The sequence below is a fragment of the Anomaloglossus baeobatrachus genome, chromosome 1 (genome assembly GCF_048569485.1).
Source record: "Anomaloglossus baeobatrachus isolate aAnoBae1 chromosome 1, aAnoBae1.hap1, whole genome shotgun sequence".
NCBI classification, from domain to species: domain Eukaryota; kingdom Metazoa; phylum Chordata; class Amphibia; order Anura; family Aromobatidae; genus Anomaloglossus; species Anomaloglossus baeobatrachus.
Genome location: NC_134353.1, coordinates 109,262,215 through 109,275,580, shown reverse-complemented (window position 1 = coordinate 109,275,580; position 13,366 = coordinate 109,262,215). Strand labels below are relative to the sequence as shown.

Below are 13,366 nucleotides of genomic sequence, written 5' to 3'. Positions count from 1 at the left end.
CAAGTTTTTACATTACCAAATCGTGCTGGCTGATACTCTTTAAGGGTTTTTTTTTTCAATGTAGGATAAATAATTTACATTGATATTATGGAAGGTGGTTCTCTTCTTAGATTGTTTTTGTATGAGTCAAAGGAGAAAGCCACAAAGTATCATATTCTGGTGCACAAGCTTTATGGAAAATTATTTTTTTAAATACATTATTTTTAAAAGGATAACATTAGTGTTATTATAAAATCATAGTCTGTAATTAACACCAAAAATACATTTTCTTATAATAAGTGAATTTTAATACACCTATAATTACATATTAATGAGTAGAGATGAGCGAACCGGTCGCGGTTCGGCTCGAGGTTGGTTCGCCGAACGGACCTCCCGTTCGAGTTCGGTTCGTTGAACGTTCGACGAACCGAACTCGAACTGCATAGGAAACAATGGCAGGCAATCACAAACACAGAAAAACACCTAGAAAACACCCTCAAAGGTGTCCTAAAGGTGACAAACAACTCAAACACATTGGAAAGTGACAAGGACATATACTCATGCGAAAACAAAACAGCTGGACAAGGAAAAAGAGGAGGACACACAGATATAGGCATGGCACGCCCTTCTAAAATCATGTAAAACACCGCAAGGTGACTCCAAGCGGAGTCTCCCTTTTTTCCAAAAATTGGGCCACACACACACCCACCCCTTCAGTGGCAGCACTTGTGCCCCAGTTGTACACTTCACAGCTACATTTGCATCAAGCACATTCAAAAATACGCCATTCTTATCCGTCCCCAGGATGACACCGGGGTAGGTAGCAAAGTCTTTCCTGATCCCAGCTCTGTTCATCTTGGCTTCTTTTAAAAACACAGCAAGCAAGGGTTACTCCAAGCGGAGTCTCCCTTTTTTCCAAAAATTGGGCCACACAGACACCCACCCCATCAGTGGCAGCACTTGGGCCCTAGTTGCAAACAGGATGTTTTGATTTGCATCAAGCACATTCAAAAATACGCCATTCTTATCCGTCCCCAGGATGACACCGGGGTACGTAGCAAAGTCTTTCCTGATCCCAGCTCTGTTCATCTTGGCTTCTTTTAAAAACACAGCAAGCAAGGGTTACTCCAAGCAGAGTCTCCCTTTTTTCCAAAAATTGGGCCCACACACACCCACCCCTTCAGTGGCAGCACTTGGGCCCTAGTTGCAAACAGGATGTTTTGATTTGCATCAAGCACATTCAAAAATACGCCATTCTTATCCGTCCCCAGGATGACACCGGGGTAGGTAGCAAAGTCTTTCCTGATCCCAGCTCTGTTCATCTTGGCTTCTTTTAAAAACACAGCAAGCAATGGTTACTCCAAGCGGAGTCTCCCTTTTTTCCAAAAATTGGGCCACACAGACACCCACCCCATCAGTGGCAGCACTTGGGCCCTAGTTGCAAACAGGATGTTTTGATTTGCATCAAGCACATTCAAAAATACGCCATTCTTATCCGTCCCCAGGATGACACCGGGGTACGTAGATAAAGTCTTTGCTGATCCATGACTTGTTCATCTTGGCTTCTTTTAAAAACAATGTAAGCAAGGGTTACTCCAAGCGGAGTCTCCCTTTTTTTCCAAAAATTGGGCCACACAGACACCCACCCCATCAGTGGCAGCACTTGGGCCCTAGTTGCAAACAGGATGTTTTGATTTGCATCAAGCACATTCAAAAATACGCCATTCTTATCCGTCCCCAGGATGACACCGGGGTAGGTAGCAAAGTCTTTCCTGATCCCAGCTCTGTTCATCTTGGCTTCTTTTAAAAACACAGCAAGCAAGGGTTACTCCAAGCGGAGTCTCCCTTTTTTCCAAAAATTGGGCCACACAGACACCCACCCCATCAGTGGCAGCACTTGGGCCCTAGTTGCAAACAGGATGTTTTGATTTGCATCAATCACATTCAAAAATATGCCATTCTTATCCGTCCCCAGGATGACACCGGGGTACGTAGATAAAGTCTTTGCTGATCCATGACTTGTTCATCTTGGCTTCTTTTAAAAACAATGTAAGCAAGGGTTACTCCAAGCGGAGTCTCCCTTTTTTTCCAAAAATTGGGCCACACAGACACCCACCCCATCAGTGGCAGCACTTGGGCCCTAGTTGCAAACAGGATGTTTTGATTTGCATCAAGCACATTCAAAAATACGCCATTCTTATCCGTCCCCAGGATGACACCGGGGTAGGTAGCAAAGTCTTTCCTGATCCCAGCTCTGTTCATCTTGGCTTCTTTTAAAAACACAGCAAGCAAGGGTTACTCCAAGCGGAGTCTCCCTTTTTTCCAAAAATTGGGCCACACAGACACCCACCCCATCAGTGGCAGCACTTGGGCCCTAGTTGCAAACAGGATGTTTTGATTTGCATCAAGCACATTCAAAAATACGCCATTCTTATCCGTCCCCAGGATGACACCGGGGTAGGTAGCAAAGTCTTTCCTGATCCCAGCTCTGTTCATCTTGGCTTCTTTTAAAAACACAGCAAGCAAGGGTTACTCCAAGCGGAGTCTCCCTTTTTTCCAAAAATTGGGCCCACACACACCCACCCCTTCAGTGGCAGCAGTTGTGCCCCAGTTGTACACTTCACAGCTAGATTTGCATCAAGCACATTCAAAAATACGCCATTCTTATCCGTCCCCAGGATGACACCGGGGTAGGTAGCAAAGTCTTTCCTGATCCCAGCTCTGTTCATCTTGGCTTCTTTTAAAAACACAGCAAGCAAGGGTTACTCCAAGCGGAGTCTCCCTTTTTTCCAAAAATTGGGCCACACAGACACCCACCCCATCAGTGGCAGCACTTGGGCCCTAGTTGCAAACAGGATGTTTTGATTTGCATCAAGCACATTCCAAATCCACAAGCATTTACTCTCCCCAGGATGACACAGGGGTAGTAAATTCCTTCTGGATCCATGACTTGTTCATTTTGATGAACGTCAGTCTGTCCACATTGTCACTGGACAGACGCGTGCGCTTATCTGTCAGCACACACCCAGCAGCACTGAATACACGTTCAGAGACAACGCTGGCAGCTGGACACGACAAAATCTCCAAGGCGTAACTGGAGAGCTCTGGCCATTTTTCTATGTTTGAAGCCCAAAAGGAGCAAGGCTCCAGTTGCACAGTCATGGCATCGATGTTCATTTGGAGATACTCCTGTATCATCCTCTCCAGCCGTTGACTATGTGTCAGACTTGTTGTCTCTGGTGGCCTTGCAAAAGAGGGTCTAAAAAAATTATGAAAAGATTCCATAAAATTGCTGTTACCGGCACCAGATACGGTCCTACTGGTACGGGTAGACTGGTGAAGATGACGAGACCGTCCCATGTTTGTCAAGTTACAACTGGGAGATTCCCTCCCTGCACCTGCACGGTTGTTTAGTGGAAAAGCCGAGCTAAGATCGAGTAACAGCTTCTGCTGATACTCCTGCATACGTGCGTCCCTTTCTATGGCTGGAATTATGTCACAAAATTTGGACTTGTACCGGGGATCTAATAGTGTGGCAATCCAGTAGTCATCATCACTTCTAATTTTGACAATACGACTGTCATGTTGGAGGTAGTGCAACAAGAAGGCACTCATGTGTCTTGCGCAGCCATGCGGACCAAGTCCACGCTGTGTTTGTGGCATAGAGGTGCTAACCGTTCTTTCTTCCTCTGACATCTCCCCCCAACCTCTTTCAACTGAAATTTGACCAAGGTCTCCCTCATCCGCTGAGTCTTCCATGTCCATGGACAGTTCGTCCTCCATTTCTTCATGTTCTCCTGCACCTTGCTCAACATTTCGCCTGCTACTATGCGCCCTTGTCGATCCCTGTTCCCCATGGTCCCATGCCTGCTGCGTTGGTGATGATGAACGTCTGGATCTTGGTGATGTTGTTGTCCCTTGCACATATGAATCCTCCTGTAGTTCCTCCCCTTCATGTTGTCCCACCCCCTGACTCCGAATAGTGTTTAGCGTGTGCTCCAGCATGTAAATGACTGGAATCGTCATGCTGATAATGGCATTGTCAGAGCTAAACATATTCGTCGCCATGTCGAAACTGTGCAGAAGGGTGCATAGGTCCTTGATCTGAGACCACTCCATCAGGGTGATCTGCCCCACCTCTGCATCTCGTTGGCCCAGGCTATACGTCATGACGTATTGCACCAGGGCTCTGCGGTGCTGCCACAGTCGCTGTAACATGTGTAGAGTTGAATTCCAGCGTGTCGCCACATCGCATTTCAGGCGATGAACCGGCAGGCCGAAAGACTTCTGGAGCGATGCAAGTCGCTCAGCTGCGGCGCTTGAACGCCGGAAGTGAGCAGACAGTTTTCGTGCCCTGTTCAGAAGGCCATCTAGGCCGGGATAGTGTGTTAAAAATTGCTGCACGACAAGGTTCAACACGTGAGCCATACAAGGTACGTGTGTCACCTTGCCCAGGCGAAGGGCCGCACCCAGGTTTGCAGCATTGTCGCACACGGCCTTACCAGGCTGCAGGTTGAGTGGAGACAACCATTTATTAAACTCGGACCGCAGAGCTGACCACAACTCCTCAGCTGTGTGACTCTTATTACCAAGACATGTCAAGCTAAAGACCGCCTGATGCCGTTGCGCTCGGCTGCCAGCATAGTAATGAGGCGTGCGTGATTCCTTCTGCGCAGTGAGAACGCTGGTGGCATGACCAGGCAGGCTTGGGGCGGAGGTGGAGGACCCAGATGAGGTGGAGGATGCAGAAGCTGTGGCGGAACTTGGACAGACAGAGGATTGACACACAAGTCGTGGGGACGGCAAGACTTGTGCAGCAGACCCTTCACCATCTATCACCATAGTTACCCAGTGCCCAGTCAGCGACATGTAACGTCCCTGTCCATGCTTACTGGTCCAAGTATCGGTGGTGAAATGCACCCGTTCACCCACAGAGTTTCTCAAGGAAGCGGTGATGTTGTGTGCGACATGCTGGTGTAGCGCGGGCACACCTTTCTTAGAGAAGTAGTGGCGACTAGGCATCTGGTACTGGGGCACAGCGACAGACATAAGGTCTCTAAAATCCTGTGCGTCCACTAGGCGGAAAGGCAGCATTTCGGTAGCCAACAGCTTACAGAGGGATAGAGTCAACCTCTTAGCTTTGTCATGGGTCGGAGGAAGTGGCCTTTTATTTGACCACATCTGAGGGACAGAGATCTGGCTGCTGTGTGTAGACGGTGTTGAGTAGGGTGTCCCTGGAAAAATGCAGGTTTGTGAGGAAAGTGCAGGCGGAGACATGATGTTGCCTTCATCCAACGTTGGTGCTATCGATGTCTGAGAGAGCTGTACACACTCACTTGTTTCCCCTTCCAAACCAACTGACGACCTTACAAGCAAACTGCCTGTTGCGGTTACAGTGGTGGAAGTTTTGCGTGGAAAAACAGGTGTGACAGCTGTCCCCACAGTCCTAGAAGATGAAGAGCGCGCGGATGCACTGGAAGGGGCGGGCGGTGGATGGTTCGCTCCGCTAGCCGGCATTGCAGCACGGTGAGCTTCCCACCGGGACTTATGATATTTATTCATGTGACGATTCATGGAAGAAGTTGTCAAACTGCTGAGGTTTTGACCTCTACTAACAGAATCATGACAAATGTTACATATCACATGAGTTGGGCGATCTTTTTCGATGTGAAAAAAGGCCCAGGCTAGGCAAGGCTTAGAGGCCATGCGACCTGTTGATCCACCCCGAATAATGCTCATAGGCAGAGTGGTGGCTGAGGATGCAGTTGTAGACGTGCTACCAGTGCTCCGACTCTGTCCAGGAAGGCGCAAGGTAACTTCGTCGTCGGTTGCATCCTCCTCCACCGCCTCTGTTGACCTCCTCGAGTGCCTGACTGGGGGTTGACAGTAGGTGGGATCTAGAACGTCATCATCAATTGTTGTGTTTGCACTCCCCTCCCCCTCAGACCGAGCCTCTTCTTGCCCTGACCGAATATTTAAGTTGTCATCCCAATCGGGTATCTGCGTCTCATCTTCATCAGTATGTTCCTCATTGTCTATAACCACAGGTGTTACAGTTTGTGACAAAGGGTCAACATTATGCTCAGAAACTTGGTCCTCACGGCCTGAATCTGAGTCACAAAGGTTCTGGGCATCACTGCAGACCATTTCCTGTTCTGTACTCACTGTAGCTTGGGAGCAGACCTCTGATTCCCAGGCTATAGTGTGACTGAACAGCTCTGCAGACTCAGCCATCTCAGTTCCACCATACTGTGCAGGGCTGATGGAGACTTCAGAGCTGGGAGAAATCAAGTGTGATTGGGATGACAACTCAGAGGAATGGTGTTTTTTGGATGCGGTACTTGAAGTGGCTGAGAGGGCACTTGTTGGACCACTTGAGATCCATTCAAGCATTTTCCTTTTTTGCCCATCATCTACCTTTGTTCCTCTTGTTCGTGTCCGTAAAAAAGGGAGCACATCGGATTGTCCACAATAAGTAGTAGACATCTTACTTTTGCTAGTAGATGGTCTATCTTCAGCAGATGATAATGGAGCTTTGCCACCTTCCCCACTGACAAAACATTTTTTGCCTTTTCCACCACGCCTCTTCCCCTTTCCACCAGCATCTGTCATTTTGCCACTCATGTTGATTGCGACAAGATTGTGGACTGAAAATGTGGTAGTAAAAATTGAGAGGTGGTGAAGATTGCAGTGGTGGTCTAGCTTTATTAACAGCAGAATAATAAAGAATAAATATCCCTGACAATGTAACTTAGTTATAATTCGTTGGAGTGTGCAACGCAGGCAGACGTGCTGCAAATGTCTTGGCACTAGTGGGACTATAGCAAAGTCCAATAGCCACGTATAGGATGCCACTAGGTACACTGAGTGTTTGCTAGTATAATGGCTTCGTTATAATTAGTTGGAGTGTGCAACGCAGGCAGATGTGCTCTGCAAATGTCTTGGCACTAGTGGGACTATAGCAAAGTCCAATAGCCACGTATAGGATGCCACTAGGGACACTGAGTGTGTGCTAGTATAATGGCATCGTTATAATTAGTTGGAGTGTGCAACGCAGGCAGATGCGCTCTGCAAATGTCTTGGCACTAGAGGGACTATAGCAAAGTCCAATAGCCACGTATAGGATGCCACTAGGTACACTGAGTGTGTGCTAGTATAATGGCTTCGTTATAATTAGTTGGAGTGTGCAACGCAGGCAGATGCGCTCTGCAAATGTCTTGGCACTAGTGGGACTATAGCAAAGTCCAATAGCCACGTATAGGATGCCACTAGGTACACTGAGTGTTTGCTAGTATAATGGCTTCGTTATAATTTGTTGTAGTGTGCAACGCAGGCAGATGCGCTCTGCAAATGTCTTGGCACTAGTGGGACTATAGCAAAGTCCAATAGCCACGTATAGGATGCCACTAGGTACACTGAGTGTTTGCTAGTATAATGGCTTAGTTAGAATGAGTTGGAGTGTGCAGAGGACAAGAGGGTACAGTGGCAGGATTGTGGTGCTCTGGGTAGAGGAATGGAAGCCTGCCTTTCTATTCCCTCCTAATGGTGAAATGCAGGGAGGAAATCCCTGACCTGGGCTACACAGACGCTGTTGCTGTTTGCAGGACCTGTCACCTATGGCTCTCTGACCCTGCCGGTACGAGCCCTTAAAAGGACTGCTAGAATGTGCTCTCCCTAAGCTGTCTAACGCTGTGTATGCAGCGCATACAGCTGTATCGGCGATAGGACAAAGGACGGAACTGCGACAGTGATGTCTGACACCAAAGACGCAGAAGGCAGATAATGGCGATCGTGAAGAAAATGTCCGGTTTTATAATGCAGGGACATGTGACATGCAGATCCTATCACACATGCCGTTGCTTCTCTGCCTCAAAGTCCACTTAGGTGTGTGTGTGTCTGTGATTGGCTGACATGCTGGCCAGCCCCACAAGACGCGCGCGCTTAGGGAAGGAAGACAAGAAAAAAAAAAAAAAAAAATGGCGATCGCCATTATAGAAACAGCAGTGATCTGAAGGCGCTGTTCACGCACACTATACACTGAAATGTGATAATAGTTTGATTCACAGAGTGACTTACACTATTACAGCAGAAACCAAGCTAAGATTTAGCTGTTTTTTGGCTGCTAGAACCGTTCTCGAACGTTTCTAGAACTATCGAGCTTTTGCAAAAAGCTCGAGTTCTAGTTCGATCTAGAACATGCCCCAAAATCACTCGAGCCTAGAACTGGAGAACCACGAACCACGAACCGCGCTCAACTCTATTAATGAGTTACTTACCCTATACAATTTTCAGGCAATGATGAAGATTGTAGAAATTATACCAAATGCAAAGGACTAACGTTCAGAATATTAGCTGATAGGGGAAAAAAGAATATTAAATGCATAAAAGCAAAAATAACTTTAAAACTTACAATGATTAGTGTGCTGAGAATTGCAGAAGTCAAAAGAGAGAAGTGGTATTAAATGGTATGATCTATTGTTGGAACCTGTGCAGCTGCGCAGGGGCCAAAGAGGTAAAAGGGTCATTTTTAGTGATGAGCGAGTACTAAAAAGCTCGGGTGCTCGAAGCTCGGGCCGAGCCTCCCAAGATACTCGTGTACTCGGCCCGAGCAACGAGCCCAATGTTATCCTATGGGAGACCCGAGTATTTTTGTGAAATGACCACCGGCAGCATGTAGAAACCATAAAACTGTAAATTAACAAAAAAAACGTGCGTGTGTGTGTAAGCGTGCATATATATATACACGCGGAGTGGAGTGCGGGAGGGGCCGTAGCCGAGCGGGGAAGTGTCGGGCTAAAGGCACGGTCATGCTGTGAGGGCCGGCCAATCACTGCAATTCCACAACAGGGCTGTGGCATTGCAGTGGTCTGCCAGCCAATCCCTGCATAAGGGCTGGCTCTAAAAAGAGCGCCAACATGAAGACCACGAGTACAGCACGAGTATTGCGAGATTACTCGGTCCCCGCCGAGTAGCCCGAGTACAGTGATACTCGTGCGAGTACCGAGTAGTAACAAGCATACTCGCTCATCACTAGTCATTTTTAAAGCTAGTGGAATTGTGTATTATGATGCTCTATTTGACTTTAATTGGCCCATACACTGTTCTCGCTCAGGGCCCTCGTCGGGGTGAAATTGAAAGTGCCGCACATCCGGCGCCGGTAACGATGTTGCAACTTGTAAAGCCTAGAAGCACCGATAAACGATCGCAAAAGTGTCGAAAATCGGTGATCTGTGTAGTGTTGGTCATTTCCATAATTTCGCTGCAGCGACAGGTACGATTTTGTTCCTCGTTCCTGCGGCAGCACACATCGCTGTGTATGAAGCCACAGGAACGAGGAACATCTTACCTACGTCCCGCCTGCAATGAGGAAGGAAGGAGGTGGGCGGGTTGTTTACGTCCCGCTCATCTCCACCCCTCCACTTCTATTGGCCGCCTGCAGTGTGACATCGCTGTGATGTCGTACGACCCGCCCCCTTAGGAAGGAGGCGGGTCGCCGGCCAGAGCGACCTCGCAGGGCAGGTAAATGCGTGTGAAGCTGCCATAGCAATAATGTTTGCTATGGCAGCTATCACAAGATATCGCATGTGCGACGGGGGCGGGTACTATCGCGCTCGGCATCACTACAATTGGCTAGCGATGTCGCAGTGTGCAAAGTACCCCTAAGGCCCGTTTCACACGTCAGTGAAAAACAGACGTTTTTCACTGGCGTGTAAAACACGCACATGTACCTGCGTGTGCCGAAAATCACGGCACACGTGGGTTGTCTAAGTGCAATCCGGGCTCCGTTCTCCGTGGCCCGTGATTGCACTTAGAGATTCACTCACCTGCGCCCGCTCCCACTGTCCGTGGTGCTGAATCCTCCCGCGACGCAGCATCCGGCCGACGGTGACCCCTGCAGGAGCTGCTTCCGGGTCGGCTGTGTCGCGTATAATGAATATGCGCGACAGTAATCCGCCGGCACAGAAGGAGCAGGGAGAACGGGCTGCAGAGGACATCGCTGGACGCCGGGTGAGTTAAAATGTTTATTATTTTAAAAGCACGTTTTTTTCTGGCACGTGTTTCACGGACCACACCACTGCGTGGTCTGTGGAACATCAGTGATGCCAGAAAAAAATGGACATGTCTCCGTGCAGCAATCACGCACACGCGGGTACACTGCATGGAGACACGTGCAGTGACAAATCACTGACGTGTGAGCAGACCCATTCATTATAATGGGTCTGCGTATGTCAGTGATTCTGGTACGTTTAAAAAAAAGCAGAAACGTACCAGAATCACTGACGTGTGAAAGGGGCCTTAGGGTAATATTCCATACTATACCAACAAGTTGGCAACCTGCAACAATTTTGTCAATATATATATTTTTTTTTATAGATTTTTGGGTATTCATTTGGCTTGCTAGAAAATGTTTCATAGTATTCAGAATATTCCCATTATAAAGGGTAGTAACGTGCTTTTCTAGCTTTTAGCGAATGCTGGATCTTGTAGTTGTTAGAATAAGAGACATTACACATAGATCAGAATTTTGAAAATCTAATCCTAATAGGAGCAGAAGTACATAAATTGATTGTAGGGTGTTGTAAATTTGTTCCTTGAAGTGCTCATTTGTAATATAACCACCAAACATTAATAAAGCCCCATGTCTCTTTGAGTCATCGCCAACAAAAGGAAGAATGAAGTAATTATATCTTAAAGAGACAATCAGGTTTTAAGGCAGCATCTATGTAATAGTTTGCATGATGCTTCTAGATGGTTGGTACAGTGAGAAGTGAAATAGCTAATGGAGTAAACTTTCAGCTTCTGATCATCAGAAGAGGTAGAATTGAGAAGTACTTCCCATTTATATCTGACAACCATCATGGGCATTGGGTGAACTTGCTACATAAGCCATTAAGATCCCCTTCATTATTTATTGGCAACTAAGAAACACTTTTTCATATATAGACCTTGGGGAGCCATAATGAGAAGGTAAGGAGGTCAAGTTATGCTTCATTTTGAGATATTTATGGACCTCTCCAGAGTAGACATCTCCAGAGTAGATAATATACTTATGAGATACCATCTAAATTTAATGTAATTTCTACTGTCATAAAGTCCTGTAATTTGTATATCATTTTGCTGATTCAGTTCTCAAAAGGTAAGGGAAGAATATGCTTCAGATTATTGATACAGGGATATTTTCGAGAAAGCAAGTTCCTTTTTGGTTGCAATTTCTGCCAAATAAAAATAGTAACATTGACCATGTTAAAATTAGGAGTTTTATCTAAACTTTTCCCAGACCAATGCAAATTCTGTGGAATTCTATATGTTATAAATGTTGAGGGCATTTCCAGTTGATCAATTATAGCTGCACAATTGTAATTTTAGATATTTGGGCACCTACAGTGTTCTTTGCAGTTTTTTTACTTCGGTCATCCTGGACATTGCAGTAACAAACGTGTACATTGTCTAATTTTAGCTATTATTTTATTACACAAAAGTGATTTTAATGGTGAAAGATTTTTCTCATGTTTTTCCATCCTTTATGTTGAATTTAGTGTAATACTGTACTTTTCTGTTTCATTGTTTTATTTAGTCCTTTATAGGACTTTAACCTGTTTTTGCCTAATCACTAATCTCATATTCTGCAATACTTCTGTAGTACAGGATAACAGATCCATCATTTTTATACTGACACTGTTAGAAACTGCTTATTGTTGGGCCATACATGCCACTGAAAGTGGTTGACTTGAAGACCATTAGTTGGCTTCGGAATGCCATGGCAACTACTGGCTTCCTGCCATAGCTTATTACTGTTACCTTTTGATAGTGAAATCAAAGGGGTTAAATAGGTGCAATCAGAAATAATACTAATCGTGCAGCAGAGTGTCAGCTATGATATACAGCTGACACTCCAGGATGATGATATTAGCTCTGCTTGTGAGCCAGCACTATCATTGTGCCATATATGTTCTGTGGTTTGAGGAAAGTTACTTACTTCTGTGCTGTACATGTATGGTGGATGTTAGCAAGGGGTTAAGAAACCTCTCATCTCCATAGTCACATACCACCAGCCATCCACCATCAGAGGAAAGAGAGACCTCTGCCTCGACACCATTTGCTCTGGAAGGATGTCATTAAGAGACCCTAGCACGCTCATTTTTCTGCCTGTGCACTTTTATTCCAAGGATGTTTTGGGAGTTTCTATGCCCTGCCAGCTCCAGATGACTTGGGGTATTTTTCCACTTGCATTTTGCATGGACGAGTGCAATCTGATAAAACATCAGATTGCTCTCACTCTAATGCAAAAATATGGGCAGTATCCATCTGTGATTGATTTCTCATGCCATAGTGGCATGCGAAATGGATTGCAACATGTTGCACTTGGCAGCGAGTTTCGGCTCCCGCACACCCATACAAGTCTGTGGGAGCGCGTGAAATATCGCACTGCACTCGCATGTCATTCAACTGCAGTGCAATGTATGCATGGACAGGTCGAGGAAGAAATGGGGAGATAGTGTTCCCTACCTCTTCTTTGCAGCTGTGATGCAATTGTCTGTGTGTGGGGGCTCTTGAAGCACTGACTCCAGCAGCAGTCCACTCCTTGTGAATCTCCTCCAAATTTTAAAATGGCCTTTTCTTAATAATCCTATCAATGTTGCAGTTATCCCAGTTCTTGTGAACCTTTTCCTACCACACTTTTTCCTTCTACTCACCTTTCCATTAATATGCTTGGATACAGCACTCTGTGAACATCCAGCTTTTTTAGCAATGGCCTTTTGTGGCTTACCCTCCTTCTAGAGTGTGTCAATGACTGCCTTCTGGACATCTGTCAAGTCAGCAGTCTTTTGCAGGATTGTGCAGCCTACTGAACCAGACTAAGGGACCATTTTAAATGCTTAGGAAGCCTTTGCAGGTGTTTTGTGGTAATTATTCTAATTTTCTAAGATACTTTTGGGTTTTCATTGGCTGTAAGCCATAATCATCAACATTAACAGAAATAAACACTTGAAACAGATCACTCTGTTTGTAATGACTCCTATATAATGTATACGTTTCTCTTTTTGTATTGAATTACTGAAAGAAATTAACTTTTTGATGATATTCTCATTTATTGAGATGCACTTGTAAGTTACTGTATATAGTTATATAGTTACCCAAGTTGAAAAAAGACCTGGATCCATCTAGTTAAACCTTCCTCCACCAATTATATATTTTGTCACTAAACCATTTATAACCGACAATGTTGTATGTACTGACTACTGAGGATATAATCCAGCACTTTTTTAAAAGTTATAGTATATTTATAGAAAAACATACACAATGTTTGTTATTATTAATAAATCGGGAAAGTAGAGGTAATGAATGTCATCCGGTGACTTTTTTGTGAAAAATGTAGATACAATTG

The 13,366-nt window shown here is 45.6% G+C and overlaps 1 protein-coding gene across 1 annotated transcript in view; it reads left to right on the top strand.

Annotated features, from left to right (window-relative positions):
• ARAP2 (ArfGAP with RhoGAP domain, ankyrin repeat and PH domain 2) overlaps positions 1-13,366 on the top strand; it is a 494,936-nt gene that overhangs the window by 328,694 nt on the left and 152,876 nt on the right. The gene's annotated exons all lie outside the window — the stretch shown is intronic.